The following is a 19,079-nucleotide window of genomic DNA, read 5'->3' as shown; positions in this document are numbered from 1 at the left end:
TGAACTGTTATGTCCTCCTGTAGCAGACAGAATTTCATCAGTGCTATAGTAGTCCTCTGTTTGAGTTCAGGAAAAGGTGAGGGTCCCTTCTCAGCAATTTAGAGTTCTCGTGTCGATAGAATCTATAAAAACATCTCATTCTGTCAGCATGTTTCACCTAGCAATCAGCTCTTATACATCGATTACCCTTTGGCAGGAAAGTATTTTCTCCCTCCAGTTCACAAAAACAGTATTAATAACTTAGGAGTTGGTACTTTTGTTTTACTACATGGAGACTAGAGACAGTAAGAGGTTCCTTTCCTTCTTGTAACTTCGCTATGTGAAGCCAGCTAATCAGAATTAATGGAAATTACCATTTTATCATCAGACTTAGGGACAAAGAAAAGAAAGGGGACGTATCGTATCCTTGACTAAAATGAGAAGTTGAGTACAGTATCCTTTCCTGAAATAATGATTCCAGTAAAAAGTAATTCTATTTCTACCCTCTCAACTATAGTAAAACTGCAAAGTTATTCTCACATGCTTTTTCAGTGGGAAGAGAGTGTCAAAGTTTTGTGTAATGTTGACTAAGGCAGAGAAATTATGAAATAATGAATTGGAACCTGAAATTGAAACTTAAATCATGCTGTAAATACTTTTTAAAATTTTCAGACTTGATTGTATGCCTGACTTAATTAGCTAGATCTATGTTGGTAAAATGTAGCTGAGCAAAAGAGACTTACTCTGTAACTGCAAACTCCTTTATTTCCCACTCTGTATGATTCATGTAGAAGAATGTTGCTTGAAAGTGTTCTCAGTCTGTCTACTGGCCTGAAATGTATGAGGTATGAGGCTTCCTAACAGCTGTAAAGTTGAGAGTTAAGGAGATCTTAGAGTAAGTGGTATGATGTGCTCTTGAGATGGAAAGACCAGGGATGAAGGAGCTCTCCTCCCTCTGTTCTTCCTTTCCTTTGCTTTCTCTTTCTTCCTCTTTTTATTTTTATATGTCTTTTGAGTTAGACAGTTTGGGTTCTGTTTTCAATTCTACTGATTTCTGGCTATTAGTTTAAGCATGTTAACTTATTTCCCTGTGCCTTGTCACCTCCTTTGTCAAATGGAGACTATCAATGCCTATTTTGAAAGGCAGTGAAGAAGATAAAATAAAATTATACAAATAAGATACATTTTAAGTGATGATCCAATGAATTATGAATGTTAAAAATTGAAGCAAATGTTTGACATGTTTAACTCATTCAGTCTACAAATTTTTCTTTTTTTAATATTTAAGCTAAGTGACAAGTACAAAGACTATAGACATAAACAGAACAGACCTGGTTTCTGCCTTTATGAAGCTTGAAATTGACGAGGAGGAGAGATAGTAAACAGGTACACGCCAAACACACACTCAGAAAGGGTGATCCCAGCAGACACTAGCTCAACGTTGTAAAGCAGTTATCCTCCTGTTTTGAACATTCATTTTCACCTGGAGGATCATGGCTTTCCAATGTCGTGTTGTTAGCTGCTCGACAGCAGTGTGATTCAGCTGTCACTGTGCATCTATCCCCTCCCCCTCGAGCCTTCCTCCCACGCCAGCCCCATCCCACGCCTTCTGGGTCATCACAGGGCACCACGCTGGGCTCCCTGGGTTACACGTCGGTTTCCCACCAGCTATCTGTTTAACATTTGGTTGTGTATGCGTTTCCGTGCCATTCTCTCAACCTGGCCCCCCTTCTCCGTCCCCTGTTGTGTCCACAAGTCCTTTCTCTACATCTGTGTCTCTATTCCTGCCATGCAAATAGGCTGATCAGTACCATTTCCTAAATTCCGTATAAATGTAACATGCAACATTTGTTTTTTTCTTCCTGACTTACTTCATTCTGTGTGACAGATTTTTAGATTCATACCCCTCACTTCCCAGGTGGTACTAGTGGTAAAGAACCTTCCTGCGGAGGCAGGAGACACAAGAAATTTGAGTTCAATCCCTGGGTCAGGAAGACCCCCTGGAGGTGGGCATGGCAACCCACTCCAGTATTCGTGCCTGGAGAATCCTGTGGACAGAGGAGCCTGGCGGGCTGCAGTTCACAGGGTTGCAAAGAGTCGAACACAATTGAGGTGACTTAGCATATAAATTAACGCAGCAAAAGTTGAATGTTCCCATTAGATATAAACGTTGATATGGATACAGATATTCATATATGTAAAACAAGACTTAATAAGGACCTGTGTCATAATCTTGAGTGGGAAGTTTTAATATCTAAAATATATAATTTCTCTCAAATGCATCCATAAATTCTGTTCAAAATCTCAGAAGGATCTTCGGAGGACTTTTAAGAGCTATTTCTAAAATGTGTATGGATTAGGAAAAGTGGAGAGGGGAGAAACAGCCAAAATGTTTTTGAAACAATATAAAAGTAGAGAAACTTGTTGCATCCAACATCAAGACTCATTCTAAAATTGTGCCATTAAGTCTGTGTAATATTTACATGGGGTAATAAATAAACCAATGGAAGAGAGTCCAATGCCATAGACCACTACAGAAGTATAGCCTTACATTAGTGGGGAACGACTGAGCTAGTCAGTCAGTGATACTGGGTCAGTTAGTTAGCCGCATGGGAAAAAATTCAATTAATTTCTTACTTTATACCATACCCCAAAATAAAGACTTTATTTACATAACCATTTCCCAACAGAATGCTATTATAAATAACTGGAATTAATATTCTTTTACCCAAATCTTTGTATTTCTGACTTCATTGAAGTCAAAGGGCATATTTCTTTTTAAAATATTTGATACATAATTCTGGTTGTCTTCTATAAAGATTATACCATTTTATATTACTGCCAACAGTGTTTTAAATGTACCTATCTCATCAGAGCACCAGATACAACTTTGTTGTTTTTTTTCCAGATACAACTTTGAATACTATGTTTTTAATTTTTTTAATTTAAGTAAAAAGCTGCATTCATATTTTAATTTACTTTTTAAAAATTTTCTAGTGCAAGTAGATGTTTTTTCACATGAACACTAGCCATTTTTGTTTTGCATTGTCTGTTTATGTTCTGTATTCCTTTTTTCTATTGGAGGTATTGTTAGTTTTCTTTTTCCTATTGGAGTTTTTGGTTTTTTTAATTGGTTTGTGTAGCTATGTATATATTAAGGATACTGGTTCTTATCAGTGTTTTGTAAAAAATTTTTTTAGTTGTTTATATGCCCTTTCTGACATATGCAAGTTTCTTTTTTTTAAACTTAGATATAGTATTTTGCTTAGAATTTAAATATTCATTTTTTCTAAAGTTACCTAATATCCCTGAATTATTTAATAAAGACTCCATCACATGTCCACTAATTTTTAAAATCATACCCTAAGTTGTTAAATATAACTGGACTCCACATCTGGGCTGGCCAGTCTGATTATATCTAATTTCATAACAGATTTCAACATAGGACTTTTGAATTGAAAGTCTTAGCATAAGAGTTCTTATTTTCACAAAAAGACATTTTTGAGAAGAAAATTATTTATTCATACAGTACTTTTATTATATTATTCTTCTAAGTTTTGCTGACTTTATATAGCAGGTGAGCAAACTTTGATTTTCAGTTTTTAAATTTCTTTTTAAATTCCTTTTTCTCTTTTCTGTTCACCTCTCTTGCACCTGCCGACTTTCTCTCCCTCATCCTTTTCTCATTCTGTTCCTCATTCTCTAGCTCCCTTTCTTCCTCCTTCCCTTTCTAGCCTCCCCTTTCTTTTCTTACATTCTGCTGTTTTTCACCTGTCAATACTTTTCACTATTCTAATTGTCTTACTTAAATTTTTTCTGATATTTCTCTACTGTTATTCTCCTTTTTCTCTATTTTTTCTTTCTTTCGTTTTCTATTTCTGTTTCACTAATTATGTTAAGATGGCATTAGGCGTAGATATGGTCAGATAATTAAGAATGACAATTTGTGGAAAGAAGTAAGAATGGCCCCTTAGAAAATCAGAATATGAGATACTTTCAGTTAGAATGGCTGTTCGTCAAATACTGACCAACCTTTCCTTTTATAAAAACAAAAAGTTTCCCCTATTTTTGCTACACGTTTTTTTGTTGCTGTTGTTTGTTTTTGCAGCTTTTGTCATTCTTTCTCCTTAAAAGGAGTAAAATGTGTGGCTTATACAATGTAGCCTGCTACTTACTCTGAGAGGTCCAATTGTATTTCTTTCAAACTATCTGGAAGTCAAAGTACCATTAAGAATAGTTTACCACTCTCATTTTTTGTTTTTGAGAAAAAATTCTAGTATTTTTAGGATACTTGAAAAAAAATTGGGAGGCCTGGTGTGCTGCAGTCCATGGGGTCTCAAAGAGTCGGACATGACTGAGCAACTGAACTGCTGTTTGGTAGGGGAGGATGGAATGTATGTTGAACAGGATGAGTCAAAAAAACGGCACTTCCCCAAAGCAGATAATGTTGAGTTGATGAAAGTAATAGATGCCCATTCAAAGACACAGTCAGATGTTATTCTTTATTCCGACTAACAGCATATGAAAATTTTCATTAATTTCACATCCTCACCAACACATGGTATTCTCAGTCTGTTTTATGGTGACTGTTCTGATGGGTATGTGGTGGGATCCCATGGTAAACTGAATGTATGTTTCCTGGATGAACCATGATGTGAAGCAGCCTTTCATTTGCCACTCAGAACATTCTTGATGCTTTGATTTTACTTTTAACACTTTCATTTATTTATATACTATTAAAGTGATGTCACATTATAACTCAGGAAGCAGGTGTATGTCTATAATCATAAATATAAATATTGATTATATTTATTTATATGCTACTAAAAATACACAAATTATTTTGCAGGAAACATGTGCATGTATGTGTGTGCAGAGATATTGGTATATCATCCCTCTGACTCATTGACATTAATCAGATATATTTTTTAGTAAATCTCAGCTCAAAAATTTTAGCATATTCAGTAGGATATTTGGGAAAGCTGTTGAAACTGTCACTTTTGTCAACTAAAGTTGAATTTAGTTGGTGATAAAATTTTTCAAGAAAATTTATTGTGATAAGACTGGTAAGACAAGGTCTAGGAGGAAGTAAGAGTTTAGTTTATCTGTTCTTACAACTAATCATCATTAAGTGAGTGTGTATAAAATAAAGCAAAATATCAATGTTTATCTTGTAGGTTTAAAATGAAGTTACATCATGATATCATCTTACCTTTCCAAATGACATTATGAATCTTTAAGTCATAAAACCCCTTAACCTACCTGTGGTGTTTTTCTGAGTTCCTGTAAATCATGACTCTTGACTATTTCTCTGCTTGGCTTCAGATTTTTCCTTCTATTTCCTTGGACTAAATCAGCACACAGAACCAAGAATACTGAGAAAGATGTTACTCTTTTCTTAGAAATACCCAACTGTATTACATCTTTGCCCAACTGGACAGCTAGTCCTTACTTACATTCATTCCTAAGCAAACATAAAATAGTATTAATGATTTTCAAGGGATTGTTTCATCAGGGATGGATTTGAATGTTATGAGTCTTCAGAAGAGATGATTACTTTTGTTGCAACCAAAAAGTTATATAGGTTTATTGGTGCTACCACACTGAATCTTGGCTGTGCTTTGCATTTCATTTTTCCAGAATATGAAGATCAAGATATATAACTTCCAGTAGTCACTTCTCAGTCATAAGTACGAAGAGTAAATTGACCACTATTTGTATTTTCTAGGGGCAAATCAGTTTCTTCCAGATGATCTCAATTTACTAGAAACTGAATTTTTCAAGGGCCTTAAAAGTATTTATGATTCACATGCTTCCTTGTTGAGTCCCCAACATAACCTTCTCCTATTCATAGAAAATATCATAAACAGAAGCCCAGGGAGTTTCCTATATGAAAGAAGTCTAATTTTTAAATGGCAGCAGCAGTTTATTAAGAATGTTACTTTTCTATGATTAAAAGTAGGTTTTCTTATACTTTCTCTATTTTTATCTAAAAAATGAATTTTTGCAGAATCCTCTTATTCCTACTCACCTCACTCACTTTTACGTATTTGAATTCAGAGCCACTTGTCCTATTTGGGAAATAGAAGAAGTAGGTAAGGAGAAATTTACCCTAAGCTTTAAAAGCTAGATTTTTTATTTTAAATGAATAGATTTGTTTTTAATTTACTTTCATAGTATAGTAATACACAAATAGAAAAGTGCTAAGATTTTACTTGTACAACTTGCTGAATTTTCACTTACATATTTTCCAACCAGGTCAAGAAATAGAAAACAGCAACCATCATCACCAGAATCCACACTGCGCCGCCTCTCAATTGCTACCACATCTTTTCTGCCAGTTTGACTCCTGTCTTGACTTCCTAAACCTTAAATGTATTCTCCTAATTTTTGAACTGTCTGTAACAGGAATCATATGGTAATTTCTTAGATATTGGGCTTCTTTTGAAACAATTTAGATTATCTGATTTGATTGTAAGAGGTACTCACTGGCAATACCTGAGTAACACTAACGTAAGAATAGAATACTTTGGAATATCATTCAGGAGCTACTTCTAGAAGTTTAGTATTTCATTTGGTATAAAGGGGATAAATAGTGGTATCAGAGCGGGAGTGACACGGAATAGTAAGTTAATATTTATCTTTTCCTTAAGGGCCCATTTAACACTATTTTAGATGATATCCATGTGATAGAATCAGAAGGGTCTTTTCAGTCTTTTGGGCCATTTGTAAAATGAGGGGACTTAGACTACATCATTTCAAAGGTCTTTTCAGCTCCAATATCCTGTGACTCTTTGAATTTACTAGTGTCTCTTAAAAGATTTCAGAAGTTAACCTTTTTTTATTGATGTAATCAAAATAAAATATTATAAATAAAAATAGTTTAAAATAGCATTTAACTCTTGTTTAAACTGAATTAAATTGGCTTCCCTCATGGCTCAGACAGTATAGCATCTGCCTGCAATGCAGGAGACCCAGGTTCTATCCCTGGATTGGGAAGATCACCTGGAGAAGGAAATGGCAACACACTCCAGTGCTCTTGTCTGGAAAATTCCATGGACGGAGGAGCCTGGTAGGCTACAGTCCATGGGGTCGCAAAGAATCGGACATGACTGAGCCACATCACTTCAGTTCACTTCACTTCACTTCACAGGTGGCACTAGTGATAAAGAACCCACCTGTCAATGCAGGAGACGTTAGAGACGTAGATTCAATCCCTGGGTTGGGAAGATCTGGAGAAGGGAATGGCAACCCACTCCAATATCCTTACCTGGAGAATTCTTGGAGAATCCCATGGACAGAGGAGCCTGGTGGGCTACGGTGCATAGGGTCACAAAGAGTCGGACCCAACTGAAGCAATTTAGCACACAAAATGATTACAACTTAAACCACTATTCTAAAAGGAAAGTTGGTCATTTCCTTTGTTAATCATGTCAAACATAGCAGTCCTACTGACAGTTACAAATTTCCCAGAGATTATTTTCCATCATTCCCAGAGTAGGCATAAGGCCAATATGCTGCTGTGAAGTCATTATCTGCAAGGATCTTGATACTGGCATTCTGAGACATTTAATAAGTTAATGAAAAGTTGGTTAAAATTCCCTCACTTTCAGATTGCATATTATACTTTTAAGATTAAACACATCCCTGAAGGGGGAAAATTAGCCCTTTAATTTAGTGTATTTTAAAAGATGAAAAACTGACTGAACCCCATCAGGGGAAATCTCTCATCGCATGGTAAGTTTCTTTGAAGTCATGTACATGTATTAGGTAGACTAGAATTACATTTCCTTTTCAGGATAGAGCAGACAAGCACTTCAACTGACTGTAGGGCAGTTCTAGGCCATCTTTTTAGAGTACTACCAAAGTACTAGTCAAGATTACTTTTCCCTGTGGTTGGATGCTAACTGTATATTCCTCTTTGTAAAATGAACTTAAGCAACCTTTTTTTAAAAGAAATTTTATTGAAGTATGGTTGATTTACAGTGTTGTGTTAGTTTCAGGTATAAAATTGAAACTTTTTTATATATGGTTTATATATATCCATATAACTATATTCTGTTATATATAATACACACACACACACACACACACACACATACACATGTGTATATATGCATAAGAGTTAAGTCGCTTCAGTCTTGTCCAACTCACTGCAGCCTTATGGACTGTAGGCTGCCAGGCTCCTCTGTCCATGGGATTCTACAGGCAAGAATGCTGGAGTGGGTTGCCATGCCCTCCTCCAGGGAATCTTCCTGAACCAGGGATCAAACCTGCATCTCTTATGTCTCCCACACTGGCAGATGGGTTCTTTACCATTAGTTCCACTTGGGAAGCCTATATATGGGGTTTCTTTGGGATTCACATATACACACTACTATATACAAAATAGATAACCAACAAGGACCTACTATATAGTACAGTGAACTATACTCAATATGTTGTTATAACTTCTAAGAGAAAAAAATCAGTCTTTCACTGGGGAAAATTACCCTTCTTCAGATCTTCCATTAACTATTATAGCCTACAACTATAGGATATAACATCCAAAGAAACAGAGACCATCAATTTCCTTTTTAAGCATGAAACTCTTCTACCTTTTTCCTCCATATTTTGGTTATCTTTGTTCGGTGCCTGGTTCATAGTAGAATTATTATTTGAGTTACTACGGTTTTAGAGCTATTTGTGGTATACCAGTAGGTATTAGCAGGGCTTCCCTTGTAGCTCAGTCGGTAAAGAATCTGCCTGCAGTGCAGGAGACCCACGTTCGATCCCTGGGTTGGGAAGATCCCCTGGAGAAAGAAATGGTAACCCACTCCAGTATGCTTGCCTGGAAAATCTCACGGACAGAGGAGCCTGGTGGGCTACAGTCCATGGGGTCACAAAGAGTCGGGCACAACTGAGCGACTAACACATAACACACAGTAGTACTAAAGTGTCAAGTTGACCCCAACAGTCATAATATCAAAGGAATAAGTCACTTGTATTTTACTAGTGGTCTCTGTAGTTTTGACACTGAAAATGGCTAGCAGATGCCCTAGTCCTATCACTCAACATGGTGTGGTTGCTCATGTAATAACACTCACTATTAAGTCCTTCTGCCCCGTGGGTCTTAAATGACAGGCTTCTTAACCACTGCATTATGGTAGAAACCTCCTTGATCTGTCTTCATGAAGTCAGAAGATCAGAGCATTTTGGTAGAAGATCAGAGCATTTTGGTAAGGACCCTCTGGCTCACTTTAAGGTGATTGAAGAATTTCTATACTATGCATTCTCAGAAGCAGATTGAGGTCAAACTCTTAATATAAGTTTCCTTGAGAAAATACCAATACCCAGCATCCTCTTTCTGTAGCATCTAGTTCTCATCACCAGAAGATGTGTTGGTAGCAGCAAAATAAGAAAGGAATAGGAAGGGAAAAAAGAAGGAAAAGCCAGTAGGCTTCTACCTCATCTCAGTGGGAGCACCATATCCTGGCATTAGTCTCACTTGAAATTACTATGAAATCTAATGGAGTAATTCACAAGAAACACCTAATAATTAACTACTGAACAGACCACACATCCTAAAGAATTACTTTATTTTAAAACAAATAAATTGCAGGGGACCATGGCAAAATGTTCCCCTCAACCTCTTTACTTTTCTTGTCTTTAAAAATACTCTCTTACAGCATTGTCATCTATTCCTGCAATTAACTCCACCGTCTCTGTGTGGACATCTCCCCATCCTATAAAATAAAATTCAGTCTTTATTCTGACACTAAGACTCTACCCAAGCTTTTCCAGACCGACCATTCTAGTTTTGTTTTTTGTTGTATCCCTGGAAATCCACATGTTTCAGCCTCCTTGGACACTGGATAATTTGTGAGCAGTGTTTTACCACGAATGTGTGTTTCCTCATGACTTTCATCCTACCCAGACACATTATAATATGGTGGTTAAAGGACCCACACTTGAGTCTGGCTGTCAGCCTCCTAGATGTATGACCTTTCTAAGTCTCAGTTTTCCCATCAGTTAAGTTGGGATTAGTCTTGGTGGCTTCTTCTCATGGTTACGGTGGTGTTTAAAGTTGTCAAGACATTCAGAGTACTTGGCACATTCCTAGAACACATAGAAATTTTAAAACGTGCTTCTAATATCATTGTCTTTATCATTGTTTTATTTATTTATTTACTGTTACACTGGGTCTACGTTACTGCGCACACATTTTCTTTAGTTGCTACAAGTGGCGGCTACTCTTCTTTGAGGTGGGTTCTCTTGCTTCAGAGCCCAGGCTTCAGAAAATGTGACTCGTGGGCTCTACAGCTCAGACTCAGTAACTGGCGCACAGGCTTAGTTGCTCCACAGCGTGTGAAATCTCCCAGACCAGGGATCAAACTCGTGTCCCTTGCTTTGGCAAGTGAATCCTTATCCCCTGTACCATCAGGGAAGTCCTGTTGTTATTGTTTTTATGTAAGCTTTCTCAGTCTCCTATTCACAGCCTTTCAGATTTAATTCTGTTTCTTGAAACCAGACCTGGTAAGCCCAGCTGAGAGCAACTCTCTGTCATCTTAACTCCCATAATGTCTTGTCCATACACCTCAGTCCTTACCCGTCAGTATGGTCATCTAGTTATTTGTAGACGTGACTGTCCTCCTCTATGATGTTATAAACTCCATAAGGACAAGGACTATTTCATGCCCATACTGTGTCCTCTGCAGTGCCCTATACATGGAAGACATTGTTTATTTCTTGTTGAATTGAATAAATGAATGAATAAACAAATGAAGAATATTTGATGTTGAGATTATCATTCTCCTAAATTAATAATGTTCAAAATAATTTCTTATATGTTTAGAGCACTTTTATTTTATAGTGTACTCCGCTGATGTGATCCTATTTTATCCTTCTATTACCTGGAAGGAAACCAAGCTTCCTCTTGTTTTTTTGTGAAAACCTGAAAGGATTATGTTGATCACAGGAGTCTGGCACTTTCTGATTACAAGAATCTATATGACTTCTATGATAGATCAGTTCACACAAGGCTAGTGAATTCATTTGCAGTTTAATCAAACACATCAAAATGCATCCTTAAAAAACATAAAGGGTTTTTATAGGTTTCATGGTCATTACACATTTAATGTTTAATGTTGAAGGTTATAGTTCCAGAAAATTAGATAAGACCTTTGTCATTAATGTTTGAACATCTTGGGCACTTTTTGTTCCTTCTCAGTAAACGTACATGAGACTGACCTTAAATAAGTAAGGCCTTCCCCACAGTTCACTCTTCTCTTGTCAGAGCTGTTTTTAGGGGCTTTTTTAGGGTGTATTTTTTTTTCTTTTTTTTTTTTTAATTTATTCTTTTATTGAAGGATAATTGCTTTACAGAATTTAGTTGTTTTCTGTCAAACCTCAACATGAATCAGTCATAGGCATTTCTTTCTGACTCACTTCACTCTGTATAATAGGCTCTAGGTTCATCCACCTCATCAGAACTGACTCAAATGTGTTCTTTTTTATGGCTGACTAATATTCCATTGTGTATATGTACCACAACTTCTTTATACATTCATCTGTTGATGGACATCTAGGTTGCTTCCATGTTCTAGCTATTGTAAATAGTGCTGCAATGAACAATGGGATACATGTGTCTTTTTCAATTTTGGCTTCCTCAGGGTATATGCCTAGGAGTGAGATTGCTGGGTCACATGGTGATTTTATTCCTAGTTTTTTTAAGGAATCTCCATACCGTCTTCCATAGTGGCTGTATCAATTTACATTCCCACCAACAGTGCAAGAGTGTTCCCTTTTCTCCACACCCTCTCCAGCATTTATTGTTTGTATACTTTTTGATGATGGCCTTTGTGACTGGTATGAAGTGATATCTCATTGTAGTTCTGATTTGCATTTCTCTAATAATGAGCAATGTTGAGCATCTTTTCATGTGTTTGTTAGCCATCTGTGTGTCTTCTTTGGAGAAATGTCTATTTAAGTCTTTTTCCCACTTCTTGATTGGGTTGTTTGTTTTTCTGGTATTGAGTTATATAAGCTGCTTGTATATTTTGGAAATTAATCCTTTGTCAGTTGTTTCATTTGCTATTATTTTCTCCCATTCTGAGGGCGGTCTTTTCACCTTGCTTATAGTTTCCTTTGCTGTGCAAAAGCTTTTAAGTTTAATTAGGTCCCACCTGTTTACTTTTGTTTTTATTTCCATTACTCTAGGAAGTGGGTCCTAAAGGATCTTGCTTTGATTTATGTCATCAAGTGTTCTGCCTATGTTTTTCTCTAACTGTTTTATAGTTTTTGATCTTACATTTAGGTCTTTAATCTATTTTGAGTTTATCTTTGTGTGTGGTGTTAGGAAGTGTTCTAATTTCATTCTTTTGCATGTAGCTCTCCAGTTTCCCAGCACCATTTATTGAAGAGGCTGTCTTTGCCCCATTGCATATTCTTGCCTCCTTTGTCAAAAATAAGGTACCCTTAGGTGCATGAGTTTATTTCTGGGCTTTCTATTTTGTTCCCTTGGTCTGTGTTTCTGTTTTTGTGCCAGTACCATCTGTGCCAGTACTACTGTCTAGATGACTATAGCTTTGTAGTATAGTCTTAAGTCAGGAAGGTTGATTCCTCCGGTTTCATTCTTTCTCAAGATTGCTTTGGCTATTCAGGGTCTTTTGTGTCTCCATATGAATTGTGAAATTTTTTGCTTTAGTTCTGTGAAAAATGCCACTGGTAATTTGATAGGAATTACATTGAATCTGTAGATTGCATTTGGTAGTATAGTCATTTTCACAGTATTGATTCTTCCTACACAGACAGTGCTGTTTTTTCACAGAGCTCCTGTGCAAACATTCCTGATCTTCTCTTCCTCATGGTACAAAAAAATGAATCTTTCATTCCAAAGCTTCTTATCACCTGTCAGTGGGACTACAGGATCAAGACTAAATCAAAGATGTTAGAGTAGAAATTATTGTTTTTATATTTGCTATGTTGTAGGAAAAGAGGGTAAAAGGCTGTTTTAAAAATTAGAAATGTAAGGTTCCTTATTTGCCTGGATGGCAGAGTTTATAAATGTCAGATTCAAAATTCATCCTTTTCTCTAACATAATATGATGCTATTAGAAAACTGAAATAATAGTAACTGCCATTGTCTAAGTACCTATTATGTGCAAGGCAACTTTATAAACATTATCTCATTGTATTCTTACCATAAGAGATTGGCATAGGTACCCCTATTTCAGGAATCAGGAAATAAAAGAACTTGCCCAGGTAGAAAAGAACAGAGCCAGAATTCAAACTGTTATGTCTGATTCTAGAACCTTTGCTTAAAGCAACTGAACCAGAACAGTCTTTTCTTTTTCTTTCTTTTCTTTCAATTGAAGTATGTTGGCTCAGTGGTAAAATTTCTGACTGCCAATGCAGGAGACACAAGTTTGTTCCCTGGGTCAGGAAGAACCCCTGGAGAAGGAAATGGCAACTCACTCTAGTATTCTTGCCTGGAAAATCCCATGGACAGAGGAGCCTGGTGGGCTACAGTCCAGGGGCTTGCAAAGAGTCAGACACAACTTAGTGACTAAACAAAAACAATAGTTGGTTTACAGTGTTGTGTTGATTTCTGCTATACAGCAGTGATTAAGATATATATATTATATTATATATTTTTTTTCATATTCTTTTCCATTATGGTTTATCATAAGATATTGAATATAATTATCTATGCTATACAGTAGGACCTGTTGTTTATCCTTTCTATACATCATAGTTTGCATTTACTAATTCCAAACTTCCAGTCCTTCCCTCCCTGCCTCCCCCTTGGCAACCAGAAGTCTCTTCCATCAGAGCAGTCTTAATGCAACATTTATATGATAATTCTTAAAGCTAAATGTTTAGAACTGAATTTGACTTCTCCCGTTAGCCTATTCCCCTCCCATCTTCCTCATCTCAGGCATTAGTGCCTCTGTTGGAGCAGTTCTCAAATCAAGAGACTGGGTCATCCTTTGTTTTTCCTCACCCCACTTATACGTAGCTCTTCCACAGGCTGCACCTCTCCTCTTTCCAGCCACCCTCCTTGTCTACATGTTCACCTCTCTGCACTTATCCTCAATTCTCACACCCAGAAGCCACCGTCTCTCCCAGCCACCTCTCAACATGTGCCTAGCTCCACCGCTCACTCCCATTCCATTCAAATCCATGTCACATAGAAACCCAAGAGACCTTTACATAGCACTCATGGAATCATACCACTTTCATTCAATGTCATCCACTAAATCTCAGATAAAATTAAACTCTGTACAGTGCCCATGAGTCCCTGCCTGCTGTTTCCAGAGCTGCCTCCCCATCTCCACTCTCCATGGGTTCTTAGGAGCTCCCTTCTCTCATTCCCAAGGCTCTTTTTTTTTTTCCCTAGCTTCTCCCACCTACCAGGCTCCTGCCCTCAGGGACTTTTCAAGTTCTGTTCCCTCTGCCTCAGAAGTGATTCTCCAAGCCCAACACATGAACAAACACACATTCTTCCCCAGCTATTTTGTACATATCCTTTAATGTCACTACCTCAGAGAAAACTTCTCTTATACTCTCTCTAAGTTAGGTCTCCCTGTTTCACTTACCCAGGGAACTCTTACTTTCCTTTCACAGTAATTATCACCATTAAAATGCTAATTTGTTGGTGAGCTAATCCACTTCACTAATAGTTTAGTCACTTATAGTTTAGTCTCCTTCACTAAGCTATAAGCACTATAAGGGCGGCAGGGATAGGGAAATAATATATATATTTTAACCACTGTATGTACCATATTTGCCTGAGGCACAAAAAGTTCAGTTCAATCGCTCAGACGTGTCCGACTCTTTGCGACCCCATGGACTGCAGCCCCCCAGGCCTCTCTGTCCATCACCAACTCCTGGAGCTTACTCAAACTCATGTCCATTGAGTCGGTGATGCCATCCAACCATCTCATCCTCTGTCATCCCTTTCTCCTCCTGCCTTCAATCTTTCCCAGCATCAGGATCTTTTCCAATGAGTCAGCTTTTCACATCAGGTGACCAAAGTATTGGAGTTTCAGCTTCAGCATCAGAGGCACAGAAAAGTGCACATTGAATATCTGTTGATGGAATGAAAGGCAGACAGCTTAAAATTGGTATGTCCACTTAGTTCACTAAGTTGACAGTAAATATTTACTCTTATCTGAAGAACTCCAGAAGTAGTAGTAAAAAATGCAATAAAGCCTTAAGTAACCAATTTGCAGTGCTATTCTGTTCATCTTATTTATTCTTTCCTCCCCTTCTCTTTTCTCTCCTCTCCCCTCCCCTCACCACCCTCTTCCCTTCCTTTCCCTTCCCTTCAAGAAGTATTTCCTCCAGTTATCTGTAAAAGCATCAGGGTGCCTGAGTCCCACAGAGCTACATGGAAGGACTTTCTGTGAATCACTGGCCCATAGCCACAGTTAATTTTCTTGCCCAGAGTTTCATTAGCCATTTTCAGTGATTCCAGAATACCATAACTCCAGGGTCTAACAGTAAAATTAGTCTGGAGATCCAGACTGTTAGGGAATTTACCAGATTCCCCCAAAGAAGGTGCACTAGCGTACAAGAAACAAATTATTTCTCTCCAGGTCTTTGAAGATTAGGAAATACTGGAATCAGAGCACAAAGTGGCCATTATCACCGCTTGCCCAGCTCTTCTCTATTTTAGAAAACCGTTGTTTTCACCAAGCAACAAATATGAGTCTTCATGACAGAAGATTTTGAAAGCTGCCCTGCTATTATATGGTGGTTGGTTGAAAGCTTGGTGTTCTGTAGCTCATTTGAGGACCTGCAGCTTCTCTTTAGTTACAACTGTTGTTCCTAGTTGGGAGTGTAAGTCAATTATATCATCCAGACTCATTGTCCAAACCCTGTCATGCCCAGTCCATTCACAGAGGCCTCGTCCTTGTAAGCACTGGTACAAGGAAAATTCTCTTTGACACAAGGGCATGGTTTCAGATAAGCATAAGCATCGTATGTTTGAACCAGCAGAGTATTGAGACCTGACTCACTGGAGACTTTCATTCTGGCTTAAGTTTGTGCCTCTCCAGAGGTTAAAAAAAAAAAAAAAAAAAAGCCTACTAAGCCACACACACATTCTCTCGGAGAGTGGGAAGGAGTGGTTATCATTAATTCACAAGAACTCGAGTAGTATTTCAGCTGCACCCATGTAAAATCCCACCAGCTCTTTTGCCTTATATAATTTGGTTCATCGCTGTTGGTTGCCTACTTCTTAGGACCCTCTGAGGTTCTACTGCAGACAGATTACTTGAGATGTCTCACCCTGTGGATACCTACAGTGGATGACCCTAGGACCTCCTCCTTCTTAGAGGTGATTTCCATAACTTGAACACATCTTTTCAGTTCCTTAAAAGACAGCTTTGTGCTGAGTGGTACATTCACCTGTGGAATCGGCTTCACTTAAGCCTTATTATCCAAACAGAATTATAATAAAGGCTTGACAGACTTTCTAGCAGAATTCTCACACTTGGGAAGGCATATGGTGGGGAGGGGGGGGATGTCTAAGATAGGTTTGAGGCTGGTCAATCAAGTTGAATATATCATTTGGCAGGAATATTAAATATGCCACCTGTGAAAAAAATGAAAATTAGTTTAATTTTTATAATTTGTGTCATTGAAAGCCTCCATGTGTAGTTTAAGTACCTTGTCCAAGATATAGATTCATTAGTTATAGATTATAAAACTCAATCCATAAGTAGTGTAGCACAGATAATCTGAAATTGCAGAGAGAGTTAATATTGAAATCATTTGCAACACTTAAAGCTGAGTAAGTGGAACAACACATGAAAATCTAGCTAGTGATACACTACAGAGCTGTCTAGCTCCCTTATCCTGTCCTCCTTTCTCTTAATGTTAGAACAGTCTCTTGATGACATCACTGTATCTTACATAGATGCAAACACTAAACGTTTTGGAGGCATGTAAATCATCATTTAGTTTTTTTTAATTTAAGAGTCTTTTCTCTAGGTTTTTCTGGCCAAGTAAAGAAAGTAATTTTCTCAACATCTACCAGGAAATTAATTAGTCAGCATAGATATTAATGACATCAGCATGTCCTGGGTTTAACCCAAGAAATAGTAGAGAAGAGAACTAACAATTTACGTGGTTAGTTTCTGCCAAAAGTTGTGCAAGGTACTTTGTACGTTTTATTAACTCTATCGTAGCAACTCTGTGACATGTACACTATTATCCTTATTTTTCATAAATGAAGTAATGTCTCGAAGAGATTACAGCAGTTGCTCCAAGTAACACAGATAATATCATGTTAAACCTTGGATGGGTCAGACATTAAAAAGTCTTCCTGCAGTGCCGGATACTTGGGTTCAATCCCTGGGTTGAGAAGATCCCCTGGAGGAGGGCATGGCAACCCACTTCAGTATTCTTGACTGGAAAATCCCATAGACAGAGGAGCCTGGCAGGCTGTGGTTCATGGGGTCACAAAGAGTCAGACATGACTAACAGAACATGTCCATCCATCCCAAATCTAGGATCAACCTCTTAAGTCTGATAGTGTACCCACCGAGGATTGAGATTAATTATAGCCAATCTATGAAACAATAAATGTTTTAAGAATGGATGCAAGTTCTGGAAGCAGCAGAAAAACTAATGGAACATGTCTTTGTTTTATTCTAAACTTAAGATTCTGAAGTTGAAATGTAAGACTCAATGAATATTCTTTCAAAAATAAAAGTTTCACAGGGAATACTTTAAAGACAAAGTCTTACCATTTAAATTATAAATTGTTTCAGGCCCAAATTCATAATTGAACCCCCTCCATTTTAAAAATCCCAGAACATCAAATATTTAACAGTAGGTCCCTAAGAGAGTTCTGAGTATGAAAGAAAAAAGTGAGACACTGAATTAATTATCTACTGGTGTTTAATCATTCAGGCATTTTTATTGATTTGAATTCAGGTAAAGTTACTCAGACTAAAGGAGTGAGACATAGTATTTCAGAAATGTTCCTACTTTTTAAATTTGAAACACAGTGTTTTTTTTTCTTGTTTTTGTTTTTTTAATTGGAATATAGTTTACTTACAATTTTGTGTTAGTTTCAAGTTTACAAAAAAGTGAATCAGTTATACATATCCACTTTTTAAATATTCTTTTCCCATGTAGGTCATTACAGAGTATTGAAAAGAATTCCCTGTGCTACGCAGTAGGTTCTTGTTAGTTCTGTATTTCATATACAGATGTATGTATGTCAACCACAGTCTTCCAATTTATCCCTCCCCCGACTCTCCCCCTGGTAACCACAGATGTGTTTTCTACATCAGTGACCCTGTTTCTGTTTTGTAAGTAAGTTCATTTGTACCATTTTTTTTACAGTCCACTCCTACATCTTTTTTCTTTACTGTCTTAATATCTTTAATATATTGAGAGACATCATCAGAGATTCCTGAGTGCTACATCTGCAGCCCAGATTTCTGTAGAGAAGCAGCAGTGTTAGGCTCTAGCTTGTCTCCCAAGGGAGAGGAGGAATGGATAGTCCAGGAAAAGGCCACAAGCGTCCTCCCAAAGCAGGGTCTGTGTTCACTTTTTAATATAGTAAAGATACCGTGAATGATGTAGCACCATCATCAGAGTTGGGGTTCCGTGATGAAAGGTTTAAAATGGAGCAGTCTGTTAGCTCTTGCCTTTGGCAAGAACTCGCGCCTTCCCTGATTCTATAGACGTGTCCAGAAACTACTTGGGCTCCATTAAATCCTTAATTTCCCACAAAAAGAGTGAGCTCCACTTCCTGCTGTTTGTATTGGTCTAGGGAAGTTTTCTACTCTCATATTTCAGGAGTTGTTTCAATTTCTGTTAATAAGAGTATGTCTCATAATAGCGTGAAGTGCTATTTATCACTTTCAAATGCCCTCCCTTGTCAAGAAATGCATGCCTACAGAAGATATTATGTAACCCAAAAGGTAAAAAGATAATGTTCAAAACATGCTTCTGAAAGCATGTAAGCCTCGCAGGAGACACTGTTCTTTAAAGTTGACAACCCCACAGTAATTGAATCTCACCATCATTTGTTTGAACCCCTATCTGATGCTAGAATTTCTTCAGGACTTTTCTTGCCAAGCTCTACTTAAACACCT

The 19,079-nt window shown here is 37.4% G+C and overlaps 1 protein-coding gene across 6 annotated transcripts in view; it reads left to right on the top strand.

Annotated features, from left to right (window-relative positions):
- Positions 1–19,079, top strand: part of GRIP1 (glutamate receptor interacting protein 1) — a 718,721-nt gene that overhangs the window by 575,851 nt on the left and 123,791 nt on the right. The window lies entirely within an intron of this gene.

Source organism: Cervus canadensis, chromosome 25, assembly GCF_019320065.1.
Source record: "Cervus canadensis isolate Bull #8, Minnesota chromosome 25, ASM1932006v1, whole genome shotgun sequence".
Lineage (NCBI taxonomy): Eukaryota > Metazoa > Chordata > Mammalia > Artiodactyla > Cervidae > Cervus > Cervus canadensis.
This window is presented reverse-complemented; position numbering and strand designations above follow the sequence as displayed.